Genomic DNA, 25093 nt, shown 5'->3' with positions numbered 1-25093 from the left:
AGGTTGGCAAGGCATTAAAATCACTTGTATGGTTCAAACTTGTATGTCCTAGAACATGTTATACAATACAAAAATACTGTTTTTTAAAAATTGTGCTCAAATTTATGCACGCTTTCATCATTGCCTTTTAAACCAATAATTTGGCAAGTCTCTCCCAGCTATTGTTTTAAACATATATGTATATTGTCTATACATATTAGTGTACGTGCTGTAGCGTAGCGTATAAATTAAAACCATCAAAAATGTACAAGCCTGATAGTAAACTCTCTCTGTTATGTTGAAATCATCAAAGAGTTACAATACTTTTTCTGCATAGGCTAAGGTAAGGCCTGCTTCAAACCTGCAGACAGCTGTGTAAACCCTGAGTCTTCATTTATCCAACAGCCAAAAAATTAAACAAATTACGTAGCTGCGTATGGGCATACACCTAATTTAATTGTGCTGATAACCACATTTCTTTCTGTAGGATTTACTATCGCTTGCGTGAACTCGGAGTGCACTCGGGATCGAATCTAAGCTTCAAATCTAGCTCATTTAACTCATCTCATGTCAGCAACGCTTTTTAGTGCAAGTATTATCAATGGAGGACAACTGAGCTGGCAGAAGATCTATGTGGCTGCAAGTTTCTGATTTAGACCAACGTGAGTAGGATAAAACTGTATTTAAGAAATGAAACAGATAATGAAAGCAGCAGGTATGTGTGCTTTTGCTTTAGATTTTACTTTACCTTGAACTTTGGGGACTACATTGGGCTACAGGATTTGTTGTTGTCGCTCATCCAAAGTAACAAAAATATACGACTTTCAATGAAAGCTTGGATGACTGTAGCTTAACATTTGCTTCATACTCAAGTCAAGTCAAGCTCATATGTCAAGCGATCTTCAGGAATCGAGTGTTGCGATCATTGGTAGACATTGGTAGATATGCATCACTGAATAATTTTCCATTGCTAGCTGGTTGTCGGATGCATGCTTTACGTTATATCCTTAAAATCCCAAATTTTTCCAACTTCTCAAAAATTCAAGTGATTCAAAGATCTATAACAAAAGTTTAATTAAAAATGGTTTACAGAAAGAGTTTTTAATTGAATTCTGAAAGAATATATAATTTATATTGTAATACTCATACAAAAATTAGTTCCGTAGGCCTACTATATGCTAATCAAAGCTACCGTTTCAAGGCAAAGGTTAGCAGTAGTTAACCTTTCGGTATAGAGATTCAAGACAAAAAAATTCATGTAAAATAAACGTTTTATAATGCTAGAAGCCTAGAACTAAGTGCCAGCAAAGCTTTGCTAGCAAAGCTTTGTGAAGCGTATTAGATACACATGGCATGAGGAAAATCTGTTGCTGCAGATGTTTATATTATTGATTGATATAATTAATGTGGTTATGTAAACATTGACTGTAGCATATATTCTTTAAGGGGAAATATATATTTTGCCATAAGCCTTGTTTTTTTTTAAAACATTTTTTGAAGATTGACTAACCAAACATGAAACAGGTACATTAAAAATAATTAAGCTTTTCGTATACCCATTATTATGCTAGTTTGCAACGAATTTGCGTGTAGCCTATCATCAGAAAACTCAATGACCAAAATTTGCTTGATATTTCTCCAGTATCCTGTGGGACATGTATTGCCTCCAGCTAGCTTTAGCTTTCAGAGCCAGACATAGAACCCAGTTCAAGCAATAAAGGTCATAAACTAGTAACAAGCATTAATTAAACATCTCTTTGTATATAGCTTAGTGTATGGCATTATGTAATCTCATACCTGTTGGCTGTTTAGCTCAGAGAAAGAGCTAATCTCATCAATCACTGTCAACAGGGTGTCAACAATCACTGTCTCTGTTGGCTGGCACTGGCTACATGCATTACTCATGTGTCTTTGTGTAACTTGTGATGTACTCTCTAACTTGGTCCACATAAATGCACGCTAATAATCAAATGTCTTTTTTTCTTGTAGAGTGTGACATTGTGTTTCGTAATAATGCTATAATGCCTGGCTTGCTCTTGGTTGCAGGTATGTACTGACAAGATAAAACAATCTGACTTTTTTTCTTTTTTTTCCAGGCTTTCATTTATATGGTCTCTAATTTAGACAACAACTGCGACGACTTAGCCTTTAGCTGTGCACTTTTCTTGTTGTTTTGTTATCGTTACTTATGCCAACAGAAAATTTAATATTCACATTGTTTTTATATAGTAATGATAATAGCAAAAAGAGTACAATTTAAAATAGTTTTTCTCTGTAATTACCAAAAATCATTTAGCAACCGATATAGTTCTAGTCATAACATTGAAATGAATATTTTCATGGTGTAGTATCCTGGTTAGCCTCTGAACCTTGAGTTAAATGTATTCTGTTTTTGTCTAATTTAAAAGTTTTGAGCTATTGAGACATACACTGACCCTCGTATAGAGATAAACCCTGTCTTTAACAATGATGATTTCAGCCAGCTTTCAATAACCTAACCAACAGACCTTACCCATTCTGTGTTGTGCTGTCCTTGTATTGTGGTTGGTTTTTGTTAGTGCAGAGTAGGTGAGAAGTAGGATACTTGAGCCAATAAAAGAGTTACATTTTTAATATGAAATAACTAAGGTTTTTTTGCGTTGTATTTATAATTTTGCATGCTCTTAGAGCTTGGTTAAGTGCATCGGTGAACATGGTTTTACTTTTGCTCTCTCAACTGCATTCAAATAATTTCATATAGTAAAGTCAATGGGCCATCTATCTTTGAAGAAAGATGCATGGGTCAGTATGGAGGATTCAGAAACCACCACTTGAGGAAACTTGGGCATAAGGGCAAATTTCATGATCTTAGGCTATACATATAACTGAAAGCTTTTTATTTAATATCTTATTACAGCACTACCCATAACATTATTTGACGTATAGATTTTTGCTGCTTTCTTTTTATAAAACTATGGTATTGGCTAAAAGCGTAAATTGAATGGGTTATGATAAAATTATACTTGGCCGCTTGACCCATCTATCCGTTTTTCGCTTGCATTGCAGTAGATTAGTTGGGCCAACTGGTCCAACTACCCTCATCCTTAATGGCCCATGTAGACCCAGCTTATAACTTTTGTAAAGTGCCATAACTCTCAAGTTATTTACAGATTAGTTTTAAATTTTGTCTCAAATCGGTTAAAAGATGTTTATTTATGTTAAAAACAAAAATTTGAGTAAACGTCATTCATTTGCTGCATGTTAAACCTGCTAGAATATTAAGTAAATTTACGAAACAGTACTCATGAAAGGTAACTTACCTCCATGCTTGACATTTTCACTTTGACAGAAACTAAGATGGCAGCAGTGACCTATTTTTGGATTGGACAATATTATACAAGCAATAGAAAACTAAAATAAAGTAAACAATTTCTAATAATGGGATACCTATGTATCCCCTGTTTCCATATATCCCACTTCTCCCCTAATATTTGTCCTGAGTAATTATACTCACTGGAAATGTGAGTTTATCTTCTCTCAATTTTTGGCATTAGAAAGTTTGAGTATTTTTATCATGTTTGCTAGAATTTTGACTTCTGAGTTCGAGTTTGGCACATGAATTATTGAAGCACAATGAATAAATGTTGGGATTAGTCGCTTGAAAGATGTGCGATACTCAACAACTATGCCTGCTATGGACTAATGCATCTATGGAAATAATTATAATTGTATTTTAATATCACAATTACTATTCTGGTGTTATGGATTAAATTAGGCTGCTGAAATATAACACTGGATATCTAACATGTTTCAGTCAATGCTACTTGCTAAATTAAGTTTGAGCAGGGTAGTGTTTTTAAAAGTTTACTCTCTATTCTTTGGATTTAAGATTCAATGTTTTTGTAGTTGTACCTGCAAAATGATAGAAAATGATTTTCACCTGTAATTACAATTTAAGTATATGGAACAGTACTTGAATTGTTCCATATACTTGAAGAAAGAGATAGAGATAAAGTTATAGCGATCAAAAAAGGTAATTGACATGGTATGGCTAAATATGACAGGGTTGTTATTCACTGCTGCCACATTCAAGGCAAGGCCAATGTTTTCACTGTGGTTTATCTAGTATTTTGCAATATTATCACAGACTCATTATACACGCATTATGTGGCTCTTGGAGCGAATAAGAGTCAGGCTTATAGGGCAGAGCTAGCTAGAGAGTGGCAAAACACACCTGTGAATAATAAAACTTGATCGGAAACACTTACTAGAACCAACATCTTCGTACATACATAAAGCACTAAGCTGGGACAAGAACCCACCAGAGCACGCAAGCCAATAATAGCTAAAGCTGAAGCAAAGCTGAAGCAATAATATTCATAAAAGCTGAAGCAAGCGGTAGAAATGTCAAGTGATTTGCAGGAACTGATAATTGCAGGGCTTTGTGAAGCGTATTAGATATGCATGACATGAGAAAAACTCTTTGTCGCGGATTTACATATTATTGATTTTATTGAATGATATTAATTCATTTGCACCTGCCTAATTTTTAGGCGATTTGCCCCAGATACTGCTGATTTTCGGAAAGTTGCCGTAATTCAAATTACTACTACAAAAAACAAACTTAAGATAATTTACTCATTTAAATTTCACAAGAACCAGCCAAATCTCCGTTTTCAAATTATATTATATTCATACAAACAACTCGTATCCCTTTTATGTAGATTCATGCATCAAAGAAGGTAGTTTTAGGAAATTTCCAATTTTCAAAAAAATGTCATTTGCTGAAACAAAGTTAGATTTGCACCATAAAAATTGCAAAATATACTAAGTTTGACTGAAATTAGTTATTTATTACAGACAATACATAGTTATAAAGATTATTTATACAGATGTAGTTAGTCACGAACACGAAAATCATGAAACTTCAAATTTTTCCCAACGAGAAACTTTGAATTTTTTCTTCAAACAAAAGCATAGCAAATCTATATGCCAATATAACACGAATAAAACTTCATGAAAATGTTTCAAATAATAAAAATATGTTCAATAACTCTGTTCTTGACTTTTCAGATATCATAGACAGCTCTCAGAACCAATATGATCCTATCGAAACTGAAAGATAATGTCAGTCTGACTACAGCTGGCAGCGTGAAGAATGCATTTTTATTCGAGCATAACGATTCAAGTTGGCAAAATTAAAAGTTAATAGAAACTTTGAAACATTAAAAATGTTTTAATTTGATTTATGCAGTCTTTCAGTGTCTTACCACTTTTTGATCTGCGTATTTACTGCTGAAGTTGAAAAAAGATTATCACAAACGATAAAATTTCAAGTCAGCATGATGATTTCCGGTTTTGGTAGATATTGAGATAGGTGTACTAATCGGGTTATAACTTTTGTCGGAGATGTCACAGAAGCATATTTTAAAGTTTGTCTGATTGGCCAGAAATCTTTCTTTATAGCAAATTAAAAGTATTATTTTATAACTAAAAAATAATGATGCAAAGAGTTGGTAAATTTCAGACGCGAGTAAACACGCGTTGAGTGCCTGACAATGTTATAAATACGCATGTTAACTTGCGAATGAGTTTATCTGGTTATGTAAACATTCACAGTAGCAGATATTATTTGAGAGAAAATGACTATTTTTACTTAGCCTTGCTTTTGTTTGTAAACATTTTGTTGAAGATTGTCTAACGAACCATGATACAGGTACATGCAAAATTGTGAAGCTCTTCGTATACACATTAATATGCTAGTTTGCAAGTTTTTGTCTCGAGCTTTAGCTTTCAGAGCCAAACATAGAACCCCGTTCAAGAAATAAAGGTCTTAAACTAGTAAGAAGCATTATTTAAACACCCCTTTGTATATAGCTGAGTGTATGGCATTATGTAATCTCATACCTGTTTGCTGTTTAGTTCAGAGAAAGAGCTAATCTCATCAATCGCTGTAAACCACATGCTGGCACTGGTTACACTCATTACTCATATCTTTGTCTAACTGGTGATGTACTGTCTAACTTGCCAACATAAATGGATGCTAATAAATTGTCGTTTTTCTTGTAGAGTCCGATATTGAGTTTCGTAATAATGCTACAATGCCTGGCTTGCTCTTGATTGCAGGTATGTACTGACCAGATAAAACGATCTAACTTTTTTCCATATTTTCTTTCCAGGTTTGCATTCATATGGTCTCTAATTTAGACAACAACTGCCAGGACTTAGCCATTAGCTGTGCGCCTTTCTTGTTGTTTTTTTTTGCTGTTACTTATGCCAACAAGAACTTTAAAATGGTATTGTTTCATATAACAGTAATAACAACATAGAGTTACTACTTAGAATGGTTTTTCTCTGTTATTACAAAAAATCAAAATTTGCATTCAATATAGTTCTGGTGATAATATTAAAATGAGTATTTTTATGGTTTAGTCTCATGGTTAGCCTCTGAGCCTTGATTTCAATGTATTCTGGTTTTGCTAACTGGAAGGTTTTAAGCTATTGAGACATTCACTGACCCTCCAATGAAAATAAAGACTGGTTTTAACTCTTTCGCTACCGTAAGCCAATATATCAGCTTTAGTGGTAGTTCAAGTACAGGCCGTAAGCCATATATCAGCTTTAGTGGTAGTTCAAGTACAGGCCGTAAGCCATATATCGGCTTTAGTGGTAGTTCAAGTACAGGCCGTAAGCCATATATCGGCTTTAGTGGTAGTTCAAGTACAGGCCGTAAGCCATATATCAGCTTTAGTGGTAGTTCAAGTACAGGCAGTAAGCCATATATCAGCTTTAGTGGTAGTTCAAGTACAGGCCGTAAGCCATATATCGGCTTTAGTGGTAGTTCAAGTACAGGCAGTAAGCCATATATCAGCTTTAGTGGTAGTTCAAGTACAGGCCGTAAGCCATATATCAGCTTTAGTGGTAGTTCAAGTACAGGCCGTAAGCCATATATCAGCTTTAGTGGTAGTTCAAGTACAGGCCGTAAGCCATATATCGGCTTTAGTGGTAGTTCAAGTACAGGCCGTAAGCCATATATCAGCTTTAGTGGTAGTGCAAGTACAGGCCGTAAGCCATATATCAGCTTTAGTGGTAGTTCAAGTACAGGCCGTAAGCCATATATCGGCTTTAGTGGTAGTTCAAGTACAGACCGTAAGCCATATATCAGCTTTAGTGGTAGTTCAAGTAAAGGCCGTAAGCCATATATCGGCTTTAGTGGTAGTTCAAGTACAGGCCGTAAGCCATATATCAGCTTTAGTGGTAGTTCAAGTACAGGCAGTAAGCCATATATCGGCTTTAGTGGTAGTTCAAGTACAGGCCGTAAGCCATATATCAGCTTTAGTGGTAGTTCAAGTACAGGCCGTAAGCCATATATCGGCTTTTCAATATGGTTTCACTTTTCTTTTAATTATGAAACCTATAGAACAGCTAGTCTAATCAAATTTTGTCTCCAGTGAAACAACCTTGTTGCCAACTACTTGCTATCAATGTAAATATTTTTAGCTAAGTATTGTCAACAAATCGCGGTGATAATTGTAGTGACCGTAAAACGATATATTGGCTTATCAATAGGGTTTCACTTTTCTTTTCATTGCGAAGCCTACACATTAGCTAGACCAATCAAAATTTGTCTCCAGTGAAACAATTGTGTTGCCAATCACGTGCACCTAAAAAATTTTTGTTTCAACTAATCCATTTCTAATTATTTTTCAAAACGGTGAAACCAGATCGTTATCGTCATAGCAAGGAAAAACACGCTGCGTTCGTTCAACACAAATAAAACGTTCGATATTGTACAAGAGTAAAAATCACCTTGTAATTATCTTGTAGAAAATTTTGTTTTGAATAGGATGCATTTTACAGTAAAGTGATATCTGCTTTTATTCTCGAGATATTGCTTAATTACTAGCGGTATATCAGCTTTTTAAAAAGTTGGTTCATTAATTTGGGGAGAATATTCATTCGGTAAGATTTTAATGTGGTAGTGAAAAAGTTAAAGGTTTACTTGCATCAAAATTTATATTACAGTTATTTAGTATGGAAAGATTAACCAAGTCTTACTTTGTTGTGTTGTAGGTGGAAAATATTTTACTAACTATATTTTTCCAGTATATTTTGAGTCATGAAATGATGATGACCGTGTGCTGGATGGATATGATCTGTAAATTTTTTTACGAGTTTTTAAAATTCTACAAAAGTTTATAGTTTCAGCCCGAACAATGGTGAAATACCATTTTTTTCTGTTTGATGACATCGGTGGTAGGTTTTTTACTAGTGTTTGATCAAATATCATTATACTATTCTTTGGATCGCTGAAAATATTGCCCAGGTTTACTGACACGCATTGATAAGATCGGCAAGGATCAAAGCGTTAAAACTTGACATATCATCAATTCATGAATTTTTACAAGTTTATATTTATATTTAACGACTATGGTATTATCTTATTGACATGGAATTACTTAATTTATTTGAAAATTTTAGCACTTTAACTACCAGAGGTGCGAGCTGTCTACTGACACAGGCTTGGGTAATATTTCATAACAAAGGCTAGTACAAAGCCATTTGCCCAGCTGCTTGCATTGAAAGCTGCTCATCCATAACAGCTCATGTATTGCTTTCCAGTTGGCAAGCACTTTATGTATGCCTATATCAAATTTATCGGCATGTCCACCAACATATCAACTGGTCGTGGATCAGTAGTTTGTTATCTGTTTAGGCCTACGTAGTCATTAAAGTCATCTTTCCTGAGAGATGTTACAATGATGAACAGATCTCAAATGCTAGTTCAACGCTTCTTCCCAGTCATTGGATGCGTAACCAACCTGATTTTCAAGGGCTGGTAGGTCATCCTTAACTAGTTCACTTAATAAGCTTTTTACTCAATGACCTCGCATAGACCTTTCAACACATTAGTTTCAACACTTGTTGCCATTTGTCTGTTGCTTTGAATTTCTTTGCATAAAGTGAACCCTTTTGCGGTATAATTTTAATTTATTTTAGACTTGATCGATACCCCAAACCTTTTTTTAACTTTTGATAAACGCGATAATAATACCTCAAAAAAATACCATAACGCATCTATTTTGATGCAACAACACTCTATCTTTCAGTCCTACTCCCATCCTTCAATAAAAAATGGCCCTCAATTTTTCAAACAATTGCTTTAAGTGGTCTCAAATAGCAGTACCATTAAAATAGAGTTAGCATTCAAATACAGGTTTAACGGTAGCCCACTTTCAACATGTCTGCAAATACCAAATAAAAGGTGGTCAGAGGCTCAATGCATCAACTTTCTTACTTAATATTATGTTACAAACATTTTACTTTTGTAGAAGTTGTTTGATCTGGAGAATAAAGATGAGCTCTCCACACCGAACTATAGTCCCTCGATCATTTCCTCATAGAACCAATCATATCGGTCTACAAGTTTTTAAAAAAGCTAAAGGGTGAGTTTATGAGCCCTTGTTTTTTTAGTCTTGATCTTTTGATGATTATAGTTGGCTCTGGAGACTGCAGTCATTAATTACATTGGGCAGTTGGCTAAACCAAAATACCATAGCACTGGCAATCAAAAAAATAACTAAAACAATAGTTAGGATGCAAAATACTAATGTATGAAGTTGTATGTACAAATTATCCGTTTTTTATATTTATGTACAGTATTTCAACTATGTATAAATTTAGTATAAAGTTTATTAAAATATTATTATTAAATATTAATATTTAAATGTTAATATAAAAATATTAACCATTTTTGCAAAGTTTGACTGATTTTTTAAATGAGTTTAATTTGGGTTCTCAGAATTGAAACGTTTTAAATCACAAGCAGGTTTGTACGTAGTCCATTAACTGAGTGCATACAACAGGCTGTGCAGTGCAGCTCAGCACAACATACGCGTTTAGCCAAGATCAATGTTCTATGGCTCTTACAAAGTTTTCCGTACAAAACACTTTTTTTAGTGAGTAGCTGATTAATTGATTAATTGATTAATTGATTAATGGATTACTGATTGCTTCCTATTTTATTAGCAAAAGAGGCCGAGAACACGGCCGAGCTCACACTGCAACACACTTTTAGCTTTTTGTTCGCATCTTTAGATGTAAAATTTTCTGTTGATTGGTGTGTATATAAAAAATCTCATAGGCGGCGGGTTCAAAAATAGGGGCCATGCTAACCTGAGGGCACACTTCATTCATTGGTGAAAGTTAGGCCTTTAACACAAGCCATTACATTTATGAGAATAGCGATTTGTATACCAAAATATGTTGTATTCTAATAAATAGTGTATTACGTTGTTCTATATAGAACGATATGGTAATGATGCTACCATATCACTACCAGGCACACTGGCTTTTTAGCTATAACTAAAAAACAACTTGTATTAACCGTTTTAGGCAACACTCTTGCTCACCTAAATTCTGGAGTTTTCTGTTCATGTAATAATATTATGTTTTCCAAACTATGATACAATTAAAAGTGCTCTTGTGAATCCTGGTCATCAAATGTTTTTAGCATTTTTTTTATAACATCAAGTGGCAATTAAATTTTCCTATTTAATAATAATAATTTATTGTTTTTTCCAAACTATGATACAATTAAAAGTGCTATTGTGAATTCTGGTCATCAAATATTTTTAGCAATTTTTTTATAACATCAAGTGGCAATTCAAATTTCCTATTTTCCAGCAAGATCAATAAATTTTTAACCCCTCTTAGCATTTTCAACATATTGAAGAGTGAAGTAATAATTTGTGGACATGATCCACAATAATCATGAACTTGTGGTATGACTCTTACTCTGTTTCTTACATCAAGCCTGCTTATAAACATGCTGTCAAAATGCAGTTGCATTTAAAGGTCGACTCGCAACAAAATTTACATTACAGTTATTTGGTATCAAAAAATTCACCATGTCTTACTCTACTGGGTTGTAGGTGCAGAATTTGTAGAATGGTAATTACAAGCTCTTAAAAGCTCAAAAATGAACAGTTAATCGCAGCCATCAGGAAAACATCGTAGGTTAGAATCCCTGTATTTTGATTATGTACTCAACTCAATGTAGTTATTGTTCTGACATGCAGTGTTATCACGTAAAATTAAAGGCCAATCACAGCCTCGGTATAAAACGTCTCGTAGCACTAGTTTATGACAAACACTTCGGGTTCTACCGGGAAGCTCTCATCAAATATACATGCTCAATTATAAATGCTCGCTACTTTACAATTTTTTCAGCTTGGTGTAATTTTTTTGTCGTAATTTGATCATGTGACCCATAATTCCTGTCAAAAAGCATGAACAATTTCTGCAGAATCCTTTGACTATCGCAGGTGACCAACAGGCTCCTCATGTCATCAGAGGATGGTATACATTCCTTCGAACTAAAGTTAAAAAATAAAATAATTTTTAGGCGAGGTTTTGAGATATCAGTGCTCAAAGTGACAGCATTACAATGATCAGGAAATAGTCACCTAAGGACAATAGACATGATTTATTGAATACATGAGGTAAATTTGTAAAAATATTTTGACAAATGAGGTTGCAAAAAAGTTTAAACAGAAGCCATCACTGCGCAACTTACACCCCATTTTAGCCGTTTCGTAAAGGGATTCCAACCTATGACGTTTTTGTGATGGCTGCGATTAACTGTTTGCTTTTGATCTTTTAAGATCTTGTGATCACTTTTCCCCATATTTTGCACTTACAACACAGCAGAGTAAGATACGGTAAATGGTTTGAGACTAAATAACTGTAATGTAAGTTTTGTTGCAAGCTCACCAATAATTTACGCATAAATTGTCTCAGTTATTTTTTTAATCATTTAAGAATTAAATTAGCTATAATAATAATTAGCTCGATTAATATTAAAAGCTTGGAAACCTCTGGTATTGTTTTTTTTTGAATTATACACGTATACAATATGATTCTCAAATACAGCAAAGCATGACGTAAAAGTAATACAAAGCAGATTTTACACTGATTGCTTCTGTTTTCTTTTGACGAAGCTGTTTCAGTGCGAATCAAATTGTTCAACTCCTGAGCTACTGTGAACTTAGTAGGACAGTAAAGATAGTCAAAGTGTTTTCGCATAACCAAGTGCTGCATGATGTGGCTTTGTCAAGCTTTTGTACGAATGGGTCGCAATCTCAAAAACCATGGTCAAGTCGCAAACCATGAAGTTGAGTTATCCGACTATAAAGCTGCACTAACTGAATAAGTAATACATTTTTTTAGATATACAGCTATTTCTATGACAACCAGCTACAATCTGTTTAGATTTTTAACTTCAGCATAATTTTCTGGATATAAATTCAGAAATCTAGATAAATATCACAACATCTTGATTGATATTGGTTGCTATGACATTTTGAAATGTAAACACAATTGTGCATTAGTTTTTGTTTCTCAAACTTCAACACTTGTTTTCTCGGAACTATGTTTTGGCATTAATGGTTTCAGCATTCAGCATGCATTAATTACATGCATTCAGTTTATTGACCATAAAACCTGCTGTAATTGAGGTAAAATCAAAATTTTGTTTTGCAAAATTGCTGTGAACTCACTCCTTTTGATAGTAGTGTAGATAACTCCCAATCTCAAACCACTGATTTAACCATGGTTTCTGAGATCATGACCCAAATTGTTTATGATTAGTGAGTAATTGACAAATTACTTTACTGTATATATACCTGAATGAAAAAAGCAAGTGTTTGTATATGTTGAACCAATAAAAATATGTTTACAACCCAAGTGTAGTTTCGCTTTGCAAATACTTGCTTTATGACAATTTCTTCTTAGAAATGACAGTCATGTCAGAGGCATAACAGCCACGAATTTTTACTAGTTTTAGTTCTATGGACTGGGTAATTTTATTGAGTAATAGTGCTGATGAGAGTAATTATTTTTATCAGTAATAATATATTGTAAACTAATAATATTCATGAATCATCTGACTCGAGTTTTATGCTCACCTCACGGTAATTTCAAAATGAACGAAAAGTGTTCCCTCTCATTCTGCAACACATTTTTTATAGTTTTCGCGGCATCAACTAACGTATTATTATACTGATTAATTTGCTATAAAAAGACTGTTAATAGATCATGTGGTTTAAAGTTATAACCATTTATACAGACTCATTTTAGAAATTGGGTGTCACTAATTACTTATGTCGCAGTAAGGAAATTCCTTTCGTAGTAAAGGAGTTGACCTTAGTTTGTTAAATACATCATGTAGTTACCACACTGTTTAGAACAAATAGTGCTAATGTAAAACTACAATAAAAATATGTCATAGCTAACATAAATTTGCTACCAGTTTTAATTTTATATTATACTATATATTTTATATAGGTTTTGCATTTTCTATTAAAGGATTTTAAATGTTCCCAGGACAAAAAGAAGCCACTGCAACAGGCTTTTCATAGAAATGATTTTAAACTCTATCTTAGTATGATAGATATTTCTGTAACAAGTATTGATGTGGCTAATTGTGCCTAATACTTTTATACGCTTTTGACTAAGTCAAACAAATCTAGTTTGTTTCATTCTTACCACCTGCCTCAAGTCGGTGCAAATGATCATCAAAAATTTGATTTCTTTGTGCCGCTAAAAATGGCACATTAAAGAAAATTTAGTTTGGTGAACACTCAAATATTGGTTAATTATTTGCCTTGCTAAAAACCGTAATAGACTCATCTGGATTACATGTACAACTTAGCTGCCTAGGTTGCTAACTCGTAGTTCCGTGGCTTGTTATCATTTTGCTTGTTAGGGAGTAGTAATCTTTTTAAAAAAATGAACCCGCTTTTTTTGTTGGAAACATACCATTCAAGCAGCAAATGTATGTCAGTGCTACTGCGCATTATGCTGGTTAATATTCTCAGCTTTGTTAATCATTCTTAGTATTGAATAAGTGTTGCTGCTTTTTGGTTTGTCTCTTTTTCCATATATATGTAACTATTATGTATGACTTTTTAGCTTCATGAAGCTGGTGCAGAGTTCTTACTAACCCTTTAGTGACGCGGGCTTACGGCTGGAATTCCCCCAGCGCACCAGAGCATTTACTATGGTTATTTGAGCCTTCGATACCACTGCGTAAAAACTGCATCAACTTTCATCAAAATTGAGGTAGATACATAAATTAACATGCACAAGAATGCTGAGAAATTTCTCTACAAGCTGATTTTTTTTATGTAGCTAGCTTGCATTTGCTTTCCTGCAAAACTCTCAATTCGTTGAAGCGACGAGTTTTTTTTATTTTTGTCGGTCATTTTCAATTGTTTTTATATTTACTAAAAGCAATTTTGCAAGGTTGTATAAATAACTCCTGCATGGATTTATATGTTCACAACAATTTCAAAAAAAAATTAGTCGTCCAAGAGCATTGAAAGTGGAGTTATGAGCTCCAATGTATAGCGGGAGCGCCACTGGAAATGCTCAAGACGCCTTGTCCATAAGCAGCGCAAGACAGTCACCCGACAAGGTTGCTCCAACTTTTGTGCAAATTGGCACAAAACTGTGAATAAATATGCATCTGGAAGCTGAGAAACTTTCCTGCAGAATGAAATTTTTTCCTCCACACAGCTTGCAAAAACTTGGCAGCTAGACATATATAATTATATGCAGTTACGATTTTTTGCTCTAGTTTTTATGCATTTCTTGAGACTATAGATCTATGTAAAAGTTTTGCATATAAAGTCAATGCACAGGTTTATGTGTGCTGCAGCAAACATTAACCAGTTGTGTGCAAGAAGAATTAAGTCGTGAGCCTATATTCACACATTTGGTGAAGCAGCAAAAAACATGAAGTAACATTTATTATGAGCAGAAACAGCAAATCATGGACTACTAGATTGCAAAACAATATGAGAACAGAACTTTTTGATTAGACCGCTGCTCTGAAGATGAAAGTGTGCAACAAATGCAGCACACCAATGCACAACTAATACAATAGATTAGCAAATTTATGTAAAAATGCTAGCAATACAAAGCAGTGAAGCATTTGCGGAAACAATAAAATACCATTTGTAAATAAATTTAGTTAGCATGGTAAAGATCAAAACATGACTTGCACAAATATATTCCACTTGTGACTCCGCTGCCAGTGCATTCAGCTTGCTCGTCGACAATGTATACAGACAACTGGTGCACATAGCCAGAGACAGCAACGGAAAGCAAATAACGTAATTCCAAATTTAAATCTGTTAGATGGAATATACTGTCTGAAGTTGAGCCATCCTTCCCATGCCAGCAAGCTTTCATCTACAGATATAAATTTATCAGAGTGAAAAACAGGATAGAACCAGTTGCGTGTCATGGCAAAATTTTTTTCTAACTTCAACATTTTATTGCCAGTAGGGTCTTCAAAATTGTCAATAAAGTGTAAGCTTGCTTCTAATTTTCTTTCAATTTTTAAATTGATTAAAAATCAGCGTAGATAATAAAGGAATGTCACAGTGGACCAGTAAGGCAGCATAGTAGGCTTTTTGAGAATACCTAAATGCAAAACTAAACAAACAACTCGCCAAATCTTTATCATCAACAGGCTCCGACGCATCGCAATGTTTTTGAAGGCCATATTTATTTGTTTCGTTCAAAATAATATTTATAGTGACCGATGTTTAAAAAGCTTTGAATAATAAAAAAAACCTACCTGTTTAAGAATTCAAACTTATACTCCTGCCAGACTGTTAGCAAAATGTAATTATTTTGGTTTTAAATCAGCTCCTCTTTGATATCCGTCATTATTAGCCGTTTCAACACCGGCCGTTTCAGTCTCACTTTCGCAATCCCATTCATTTTGTTGATTCTCTTTTTTACTTTCATCGGCTTCCTCACATTTTTTGATCTAAAATCCCCTTCTTCACTTTCAAACCTGTCGTTATCTTCCTGTAAACAAATCTTTTTAATAGCGCTTCAAATATCGCATCCGTTCATGATGATCAGCTTTCCATAAAGACCGTTCAACTTCTAACAAAGTGTTCTTTTTGCACATGCGTAGAAGGGAGTAATTACAGCCTCAAAACAGTAGTATGATATCTTTTAAAACTCCTCAAAATATTAATGAAAAATGTTAGTGCCATTTTTAAAATAAATAAATGAATTTAAAAAATACCTATCGAAGACTCAGATCTGATGGCAATTACGGGTTTGGTGTGCTGAGACTGCGCTCTCAGCCCATAAGATTTACAGGAACGGTGTGGAAAAGGTTAACAATAATTTGGTTGAACGTCAGGTTCTGGTTATTATGTTTTACAAATTGGACTATGCCCTGTGAATAACTGCTTAATTTCAATTATGTACACAGCTCCTATTCACCCTTGCATGTTTATAGTTGTCGTGTTCTTGCATTCCTGTTACCTGTTTACCGGCGATAGCACTTGTACAAACTATAGGTTAGCGTAGCGTCTGAGACAGGAACAGAAACTTGCAGTTAACACCCATGGTGACGAGCTCTAAACTTTGCCTTACAATAATATCTAGAAGCCAAGTCCAAATCAAGGTCAGACAACTGACAATCGATTTCATGACTTGGTGATCGCTTTTGAAATTTTGTTCACATTGCTTAAGTCATGCTCTTCTAATGCCTAAAGACGACACCGGTGAGGAATATAAAAGCTGTGATTGAATGTCAGGGCTAGAATACCAAATACACTTCTACTTGCTCAGTTTTTGTTTTTTCTGCAGCAATCAATGAACTTGCAAACGATTTGCTGTAAACGTATGTTGAAAACAGTTAATGTAAATCGGAAAAGGTTCTATTAAAAAAAACTTGTTATTTCTATTTTGTTATGAATCGTTGCAGAGTGCTGCCATAACATGTCCTGCATCCTCTTTGATGCTAGTCAAGTTATCTACAGAACTGGCAATTTAAGGTACAAACAGTTTACATACATCTTTGGGATGTTTCTGGTCAGAAGAGAGTGGACACAAGAACTTAGTGAAGGTAAATCACGGTGTTTATAGACCAAAATATTGAGAAACGTAGAATGAGCTTTAGTGAAAAAAAAATTTTTTTTTAGAGGTATTTTACAATTATAGAGATAAAAAATCACTTCTAGTCTTAAAAATTCAATTATATTATTTTTGGCAAATACATTTAACACCTTTGCTATCACATCAATTTCTGACCAAACAAAATTAATTCAAACAAATTTTCAAAAAACTGATATACAGCTAGTATTTAAGTAATATCACAAAAATCAAAACCTACCGTTTCACTGTTAAATGCATCTTTTTCAAAAAAATTCTACAAAATAACTATGAAACTGTTTAGTGAGTCCCAATCTCACAAATGTTCTGACGCTTTCTTTGCGTTGAATGAACGCTGTGTGTTTCTTATTGCCATGACGATAATGATCTGGTTTTTCTGTTTTGATAATAAGTAGAAATGAAACTGTTAGGCTAAAAATTATTCTATTGGTTGCGGGTGATTGGCAACCAAATTGTTTTGGTAGAGACAGAGTTTGATTTGTTTAGCTAATGTGTGTGCTCCGTAATGAAAAGAAAAGTGAAACCCTCATGATAAGCCAATACATCGGCTTACGGTCTGTACTTATATTACCTCGGAAGCCGTGACATCGGCTTATGGTAGCGAAAGAGTTAATAATTTGCCCCATGCTATACCCTTTATAACTTTCAATGGCATTCATGTTGGTTAATAGATTGACTCGCATATTAGTATTACTTACAATCTGTTTGTGATAAATCCAATTTTTGCTCAAAATCCCGTTCTGCTTGTCATAGCTATCTTTTGCAGTTATCCTTCATTTTTCGTGATACACAGGGACATTGGTTCTTTGTGAAAAGTGAAATCGCAAAATAAAAAGTAGTTTTTTTTACGTACTATATATACATGTACATGGCTCAAACTTTTTTTGTTAAAACACTTGCATTTTTCTCTAAACATAATGTATTTGTTTCCTGTATGATAAATAAATTGAAGTTCTCTTGATTGACTGTTATGTCGTATTTCAATTTCAATCCCAGTATGGTAATTCAAAGAATGAACTTCAAGTGTATGGGCATAGTTTGGACTTTATCTGGTTGGAATATCTGTCCAGTAAATGCTCTTATAATGCATTCCTCTTATAACGGGAACTCCACCTAAAAATAATTTATGTAAAGCTTTTGTTTGATGCAACATAAATACTTTCACATGAAGTAAAGTGTCAAGTTGGTGCAAATTCTCAAATTCAATGATCGAGAATTTTATAGCTGGCTTTAAAAATATAGTTTACATTCTTGCCAAACTGGAGCAATAAGAGTATGTATAGGGTTCGCTATTATAGATTTTAGTACATTGTTAACTCTTTTGCCACCGCAAGCCTATGCATCAGCTTATCAATAGGGTTTCACTTTTTTTATTAGGAAGCCCACACATTAGCTAGACACATCAAATTATGCCTCCAATTAAAGAAATTTGTTTCCAAGCAGGTGCAACCAATATAATTCGTTTGCAGTTCAACCATTCTAACATTTCACAGTAATTTAAGTACAGACAGTAAGCCGGTGTATTGACGTTTCAATAGGGTTTCACTTTGCTTTTCATTACGAAACCTACACATTAGCTAGACTAATAAAGTCTGGTCTCGCACGAAACCACCTTGTTGCTAGTCACGTGCAACCAATATACATTATTTTTGTTCAACTATTCAATTTCCAATCATTTTTTCAAAACGGCAAAACCAGATCGTTATCGCAAACAAAGCGTCAGAAAAATTGTGAGAGTGAGATTCACCAAACAATTCTAAGCTTACCTTGTAGAGAACATTCTTTTAAATAAGATGCATTTTACAGTAAAATAATATCTGTTTTCATTCTTGAGTTATTGCTTAAATACTAGCGGTATATCGCTTTTTTTCGAAAAAAACGTTTGAATTAATTTGGGAAGGTTAATCATTCGGTCAGAATTTTATGCAGTAGCAAAAGAGTTAAACTAGTTTGCCATTAGAAGATGTCAGTTGTGTCAAAAAATAGAAAAAATGACTAGCCTTTCATAAACTCCCAAAAATTGGAAAGCTACCTATTGGTGCAAGCATTGGAGTATTGATATACCCAGATGAATGTTATGAGCTCTAGTCTCATCAAAAATATATATTTTTCCTAACTGTATCCCGACGATGGATAAATGAAAAGTCAGACAGACACCGCTTTCACCTTGTTAGTTAGCAACAACAAGTATCAATCAGTCTTTTGTTGCTTTTATTTACTTCACCTTCTTGTTTGTCTCCAAATTCATGTCTACTGCCAATTAACCAGAATGTTTTTAATTGTTTAATCGGTTGATATGAGCATTAAATTGGAAATTTTACCTGAGCTAGTAATTATTTCAGTTTTCTTGAATAGTGTTACAAAAACGAACTGTAACAAACAGGCGCAGTGGCACTTGCATGCCAATGACAGAGTAACTTTATTGTAAAAGCACATGCCATAATCGTGTAAACCAAGGCTGAAAGTCTGTTCTACTAGAAACTTCTGAGCTATTTAAAGGACTTTAATAATGTCTATATAATCTCAGATTTTTTGAATTTTTTAAAGTGCTCGAAAGGGCAACTTCATGTTTTTTTGTCCCAGCATTGAACCTTCTTCAAATAGATTACAATTTTTGGAGAAAAGCCGTCTGCACAGCAATTGAAGGCTCGTGTTGTTCGTTGGAGCTTAGGACATATTATTTTAGTGTTAATTGTGTTTTAGTTGTATCATGCGTATTTTGGAAGAAAACATTAAACCTAGAAAGAGTAATTCAAAGTGGTCTAAAAACATGCGAGTTATAAAGCAAGCTGACTTATTTTTAATAATCCTAGCTTAGACAACTGAAAAAATTATTTCTGTAAGAAATGACATCTTGAAGCATATTTGTTAAAAAAATTATTTGCTTGCAAAATCTGTTGGTCTAAACTTTTCTTGATTTTGCTGGACTTGCTGGACGTACTATTTTAGTGTTAACCCTTTGGCAGAGAAACGACTAAAATGTCGTTTACCGGTTGCGCGAAGAAACAAAATTTATGTCGCTTTCGGTAGACGTTTATAAAACTGTCGCCTAGTAACGTTAAACAAAGGATATGAACACTAGTAAGTTTTAAATATCATCAACAATATATCGGTTGATGATTTACAATATGAAATGATTATCTGAGAGGCTTTGATTTGTGCTAAAAACTAAACAAATTGCCTCTCCTTGAAAAAGAATAAAATTTGGAAAAAACAGTCAACATCAGCTCGACTTTCAAAACGGTAAAATAAAAGATTATTTGATCCTGCGATCATTAGTGACTTTTTGTTTGATCAGAATCAAAATAATTCAAATAATAGAAGTGATGTAAACTTTTTGGATTTTTAATAAACTTGGAAAATATAGGGAAAACGATCGTTGTGGTGTCAAATGCCTTCCAACGCTAAGTCGGTTAATATGCGTCTGCAATGTGAGATTTCAAAATTTGATCACTGGCCATTTAAGAAGAACTAAATAGTTTTAGTGTAATCAGTATTAATAATACAAATAAAATCCACATTGATCGAAAAGTGTGCATGAGGATCTTGTGTGTTTATATTTGCCTCCAGTGTCACCTGCCTACAATAAATGATTTTAGTTTACATAAAACCTGTTGTTATTCAATAAAAGCACTGATTCAACTTATGCTACTTCTATTTCAGCTCATCAAAAATTGGTAAACTTGCAATGAATCTATGTACTTATTTTATATATTTAGCTCTTCATCTTAAGCTTTCTTAAATTGCAATTGAGGTCCGTAAAAGTCGACGATAATTTTTTGCGATAGATGTAAGAAATAGAGTAGTAGTCATACCACAAGTTCATGATTTTTGAACAATTTATTACTTCATTCTTTAATAAGTTGAAAATGCTACTACAGATTAAAAAAATTATTGATCTTGTTGGAAGAGAGGAAATTTGAATTGCCATTTGATGTTATAAAAAATTGCTAAAACATTTGATGACCAGGATTCACAAGAGCACTTTTAATTGTATCATAGTTTGGAAAACATAATATTATTACAGGAGCAGATAACTCAAGAATTTAAGTGAGCAAGAGTGTTGCCTAAAACGGTTAATACAAATGGTTGTTTAGTTATAGCTAAAAGGCCAGTGTGCCTGGTAGTGGTAGCATCATTACCATATCAATCTATATAGAACAACGTAATACACTTTTTATTAGAATACAACATATTTTGTTATACAAATCGCTATTCTCATAAATGTAATGGCTTTTGTTAAAGACCTAACTTTTACCAATGAATGTGTGTGCCCTCAGGTTAGAATGGCCCCTATTTTTGAACCACACCGCCTATGAGATTTTTATAAACATATCAATCAACAGAACTTATTACATATAATGATGCGAAGAAAAAGCTAAAAGTGTGTTGCAGTGTGAGCTCGGTCGTGTTCTCAGCCTTTTCCGCTAATAACATAGGAAGCAATCAGTAATCCATTTTCAAAAGTCTATTGATTGCCCATTTCTGAAACCTTGGTAACTTTAAAGGTCTGACACGGCTGGTTAAGTAACCAGCCGTGTCAGACCTTTAAAGTTACCAAGGTTTTTTTACTACACTTGTAGTAAAAAACGAAATTGCGAGAACAAAAATATGTGCTCCCAAAAAACGGAAAATCCCAGGTCGGTGAGGGTTGTTAACATGTTTTCTATTGGTTCAATGCAGGCAGATGATTCTTTCCTTTCAAATAGGTACACGTATGACAGGCTAATTAATCAGCTACTCAATAAAAATGTGTTTTATACAAACATATTTGTAAGAGCCATAGAACATTGATCTTGGCTATACGCGTATGTTGTGCCGAGCTGCACTGCCTGTTGTATGTAAATGTTGTTTCAGCCTGTTGCAAGTAAATATTGTTTCTTTTTTAGATCAGCTGTCTCAATGAAGTTCTGCTTGGCTTTTAAATTGGCATCCCACTGTGTGGTCGTGTTTCAGTCAGTGTTTTTCACCTCCGTGTTTCAGGTCGCAAGCAGAATTTCGCGATAGTAAAAGTACTTAGATGATACACCCTAAGATGCATTCAAAACAGTATTGTACGATAGCTTAGTGCTATAGACTACAACCCTATTCTGGTGTTTCAAACTATTGCCAGTTAGGAGTGTGGTAAGTAGCAGCTAAAGCTAAATGTCTTTATTATATAAAATACCTAAATACTGGCAAGGCAGAAGCGCATGAAAAACATGTAACTATAGAAACTGTTCATAGCAAGATATCCCTTTTGCTGCCATATGCGCATTTATGCAAAGTGTATGGCCAACTGTCATATGCACACTATAGCAAATTTTCAAGCAGTCGCATAGTAACTTAATTTTATTACTTGTTGATAACATAACCAACGACCTTTAGTACTTTTATAGTATTGACAGTGTTGTCTAAATATTTTTCTATGAAAGTTGCATAAATTCGCAAGTCTGTTTTAAGTCTTTGTTTGGAAAATTTCAACCCGGAAACGCTCATCTTTTTTTCAACATTTGAACTATTTAGCGTTATTATGGCCTTCGCAAGTTCCTCGCGACTTAAAAAACAAAGAGTTACATATGTTGATGAAATTGCAGCCAATTCAAAATCTGGCTTAGTAATTAGAAAGATAATGAAAGACGCAGCACTAACTCTGACGGTAATCTGCTAAGTTCTGACGGAAATAATAGTTTTGTAAGTGTAAGTAAAATTGGAGATGATCATTTTAGTTTCATTGCGATCACAGCTTTACATAGGTTTAGTAATGCACAAAGCATAAACATGTCGATTTGGTGCATAGCTCTGGTAACACGTTTGCAAAATAAAATGTTACAAAAATGTTTTAGAGTTTGAAGTTTAAAAAACCCGTGAACATACCATGAAGTAAAATCACGATCTTTCAGTAAAATGACTGACAGTAAGCCGATGCTTAATTGGTACATGGATGGCAGCAATAGGCATATCTAAACACACCAACCTTAGAGTGTTAAAGGCCAACTGAATAATAAGGGATTTTTATACAATTAAATAGTCAATCTGTGCATGAAAAAACATTGACTGTTAGACAGTTAATAATTTTATTCAGCTCAAGAGTTGGACTAAACTTGGTTTGTACTAAAAATACCATGGCAGTCTAGAGTGCGGTAAAATATTGTCAGTTGCAATAATTAAACATTCAATTATTGCAAACTATTGCAAGAAGGTCAATTAGCACAATTGTTATTGTGTCAGTCTAACGCGTTGAATCTTGCAAGTTTAAATCCTATGTGACACAATTTTTTTTTTCTGATTTCCAACTGTGGCTTTAGATGGACATATACTGTTCTCATAATAGTACAGGCTGAATGTGTACAATGTTGTTGATTTTTTTGCGTTTTGCTTAGAAGGGAAAAGAACAGTACCGCTGTAATTGTTGGTTTGTAAAATAGAGCTTTTCTTAATCCAACTATTTATTACATATTATATTTCAATGATACCATTCTTAACTAAGATTTGAACAAAGAAGCATTAGCTTGAAATAAATCACTGATGATAATCATTGTTTTTAATTTTACTGAGCGAAATGATTTGTGTTAACCACAACATTAAAACAAACTTTTTCAAAGAAAAGCTTATTGATTAAAGTTTTATTGTTAGGTGGAACATCAGCATACTTAGAATTGCAATATCTTTAGGAGAAATGTAATTATGCAGTTTCAGTAGGAAGACATCTTCTGTGCCACACCTACATGTAGTAGTGCTGCCAAAGTAACCCGCTGCAAGAGCTTCCTTTTAAAGTTCAGGTCCATTTCCTAAGTATTTTGAAACAACGTGATGGAACACACTTTTTAGTAATTAATGTTAGAAAACCTCCTTGATATTTTGGGAAAGTCTGTAAAATGGTTAGGGTTCAAAATTCTCCTAATTTTCAACTATACAACTTACTAAATGGTTTCTTTGCAGGAAGAGCAGCAACTCTACCCGTTGAAGCATAGTGGTCTAGAATGCCTGACCTTCAAACGACAGGTTGTTGTTCAATTTCCAAAAAGGTCTCCAGTGACAGGAAAGACATCCAAGCTTGAAGTTCTTTCTGCAACTGGGCGTGTCTGCAATCAGCAAAGTTCCCTTGCCAATTACTTTAGAGATGTCTTGCTAGAATATTATTGTAAAAAATTGTGCCTAGCCGTTGGTTACACTAACCATAACATATTGCACTATACTCAACATGCAAGGGACTGCTCACACAAATCGCAAGACAATTATTGTAGCAGCAGTGTTTTGAAGCTCTAAAACTTTATTTGACAGAAATAAATCAGATAATCCATTTTTGTTGACAAAAGGTTTGATGCTATGCTTTGTAAATCATTCAATTTTCAATATTTTGGTATTGCAACAACTGTTCGGGCTGCTTTTGATGGTTGGTTCCATTTTCACAAAAGACCTTTAGGTTCATACAAACTCATTGTTTGTAATAATATTGTCTTTGTCATTGTTGCACTCAATTAAACTATTTGTTTGACACGCCTATATTAAGCTTATAACATCTCTAAACTCTACTCCCTAAAGGGGCCGCTTATGAATTCATTTTTTTCTTTTGACTAAGACTGATATTTTGAAATGAAAGTGTTGACCAATGTTGATAAATGCGAGATGAATATCTATGTAATCTTCACAGTGTGTTCAAAGTTACTCCTTGGTTTCATTCGTAAATTTTTTTATAATTCAAAGGCCACCACATGCTATCTTTTCCAGTTTTGTTTGCTAGTAGCAATGATTGGATTTGATGAACATGTTTTAATAACGAAAGTGGTCACAGTTCATGTTTGAAATTTATGTTTTGAACATTTTAGCTCTGTGAATGTAACGGGCATATTTGCAGCATGCTTGAATATATGCGATGCTTTAATATATGATCACAAAGTGTATTTGTTTCTATGTGAAAACTATGATGATCTCGATACCAATCCGATCATTATTGCAACTTGTTTAAAACTAACAAAATGCTAGTTCTTGAGTTGCTTAACACCAACAAGCTATAAAGGGTGAAACAAAATTTTCATGTGGATAAACAATATGACAAACATTTGATCAAAGCACAAAAATATTTGCCAATAAGTCTTTTTTTTGGCATTAGTTGACCAAAGTCCTGAAAAACGAATTAGTTGGCTTTTGCAACCTATTATTAAAA

The 25093-nt window shown here is 33.8% G+C and overlaps 1 long non-coding RNA gene across 1 annotated transcript; it reads left to right on the top strand.

Annotated features, from left to right (window-relative positions):
- Positions 1-532: 532 nt before the first annotated feature.
- On the top strand, positions 533-13974 carry LOC137401023 (uncharacterized). Its single transcript, XR_010979273.1, has 6 exons — positions 533-641; positions 1969-2025; positions 6028-6084; positions 8675-8797; positions 9291-9404; positions 13933-13974. It is a non-coding gene; the product is annotated as an uncharacterized lncRNA (long non-coding RNA).
- Positions 13975-25093: the final 11119 nt, after the last annotated feature.

Source organism: Watersipora subatra, chromosome 7, assembly GCF_963576615.1.
Source record: "Watersipora subatra chromosome 7, tzWatSuba1.1, whole genome shotgun sequence".
Taxonomy (NCBI): domain Eukaryota; kingdom Metazoa; phylum Bryozoa; class Gymnolaemata; order Cheilostomatida; family Watersiporidae; genus Watersipora; species Watersipora subatra.
The sequence above is the reverse complement of the archived record's forward strand: the minus strand, read 5'-3'. Positions and strand labels throughout refer to the sequence as shown.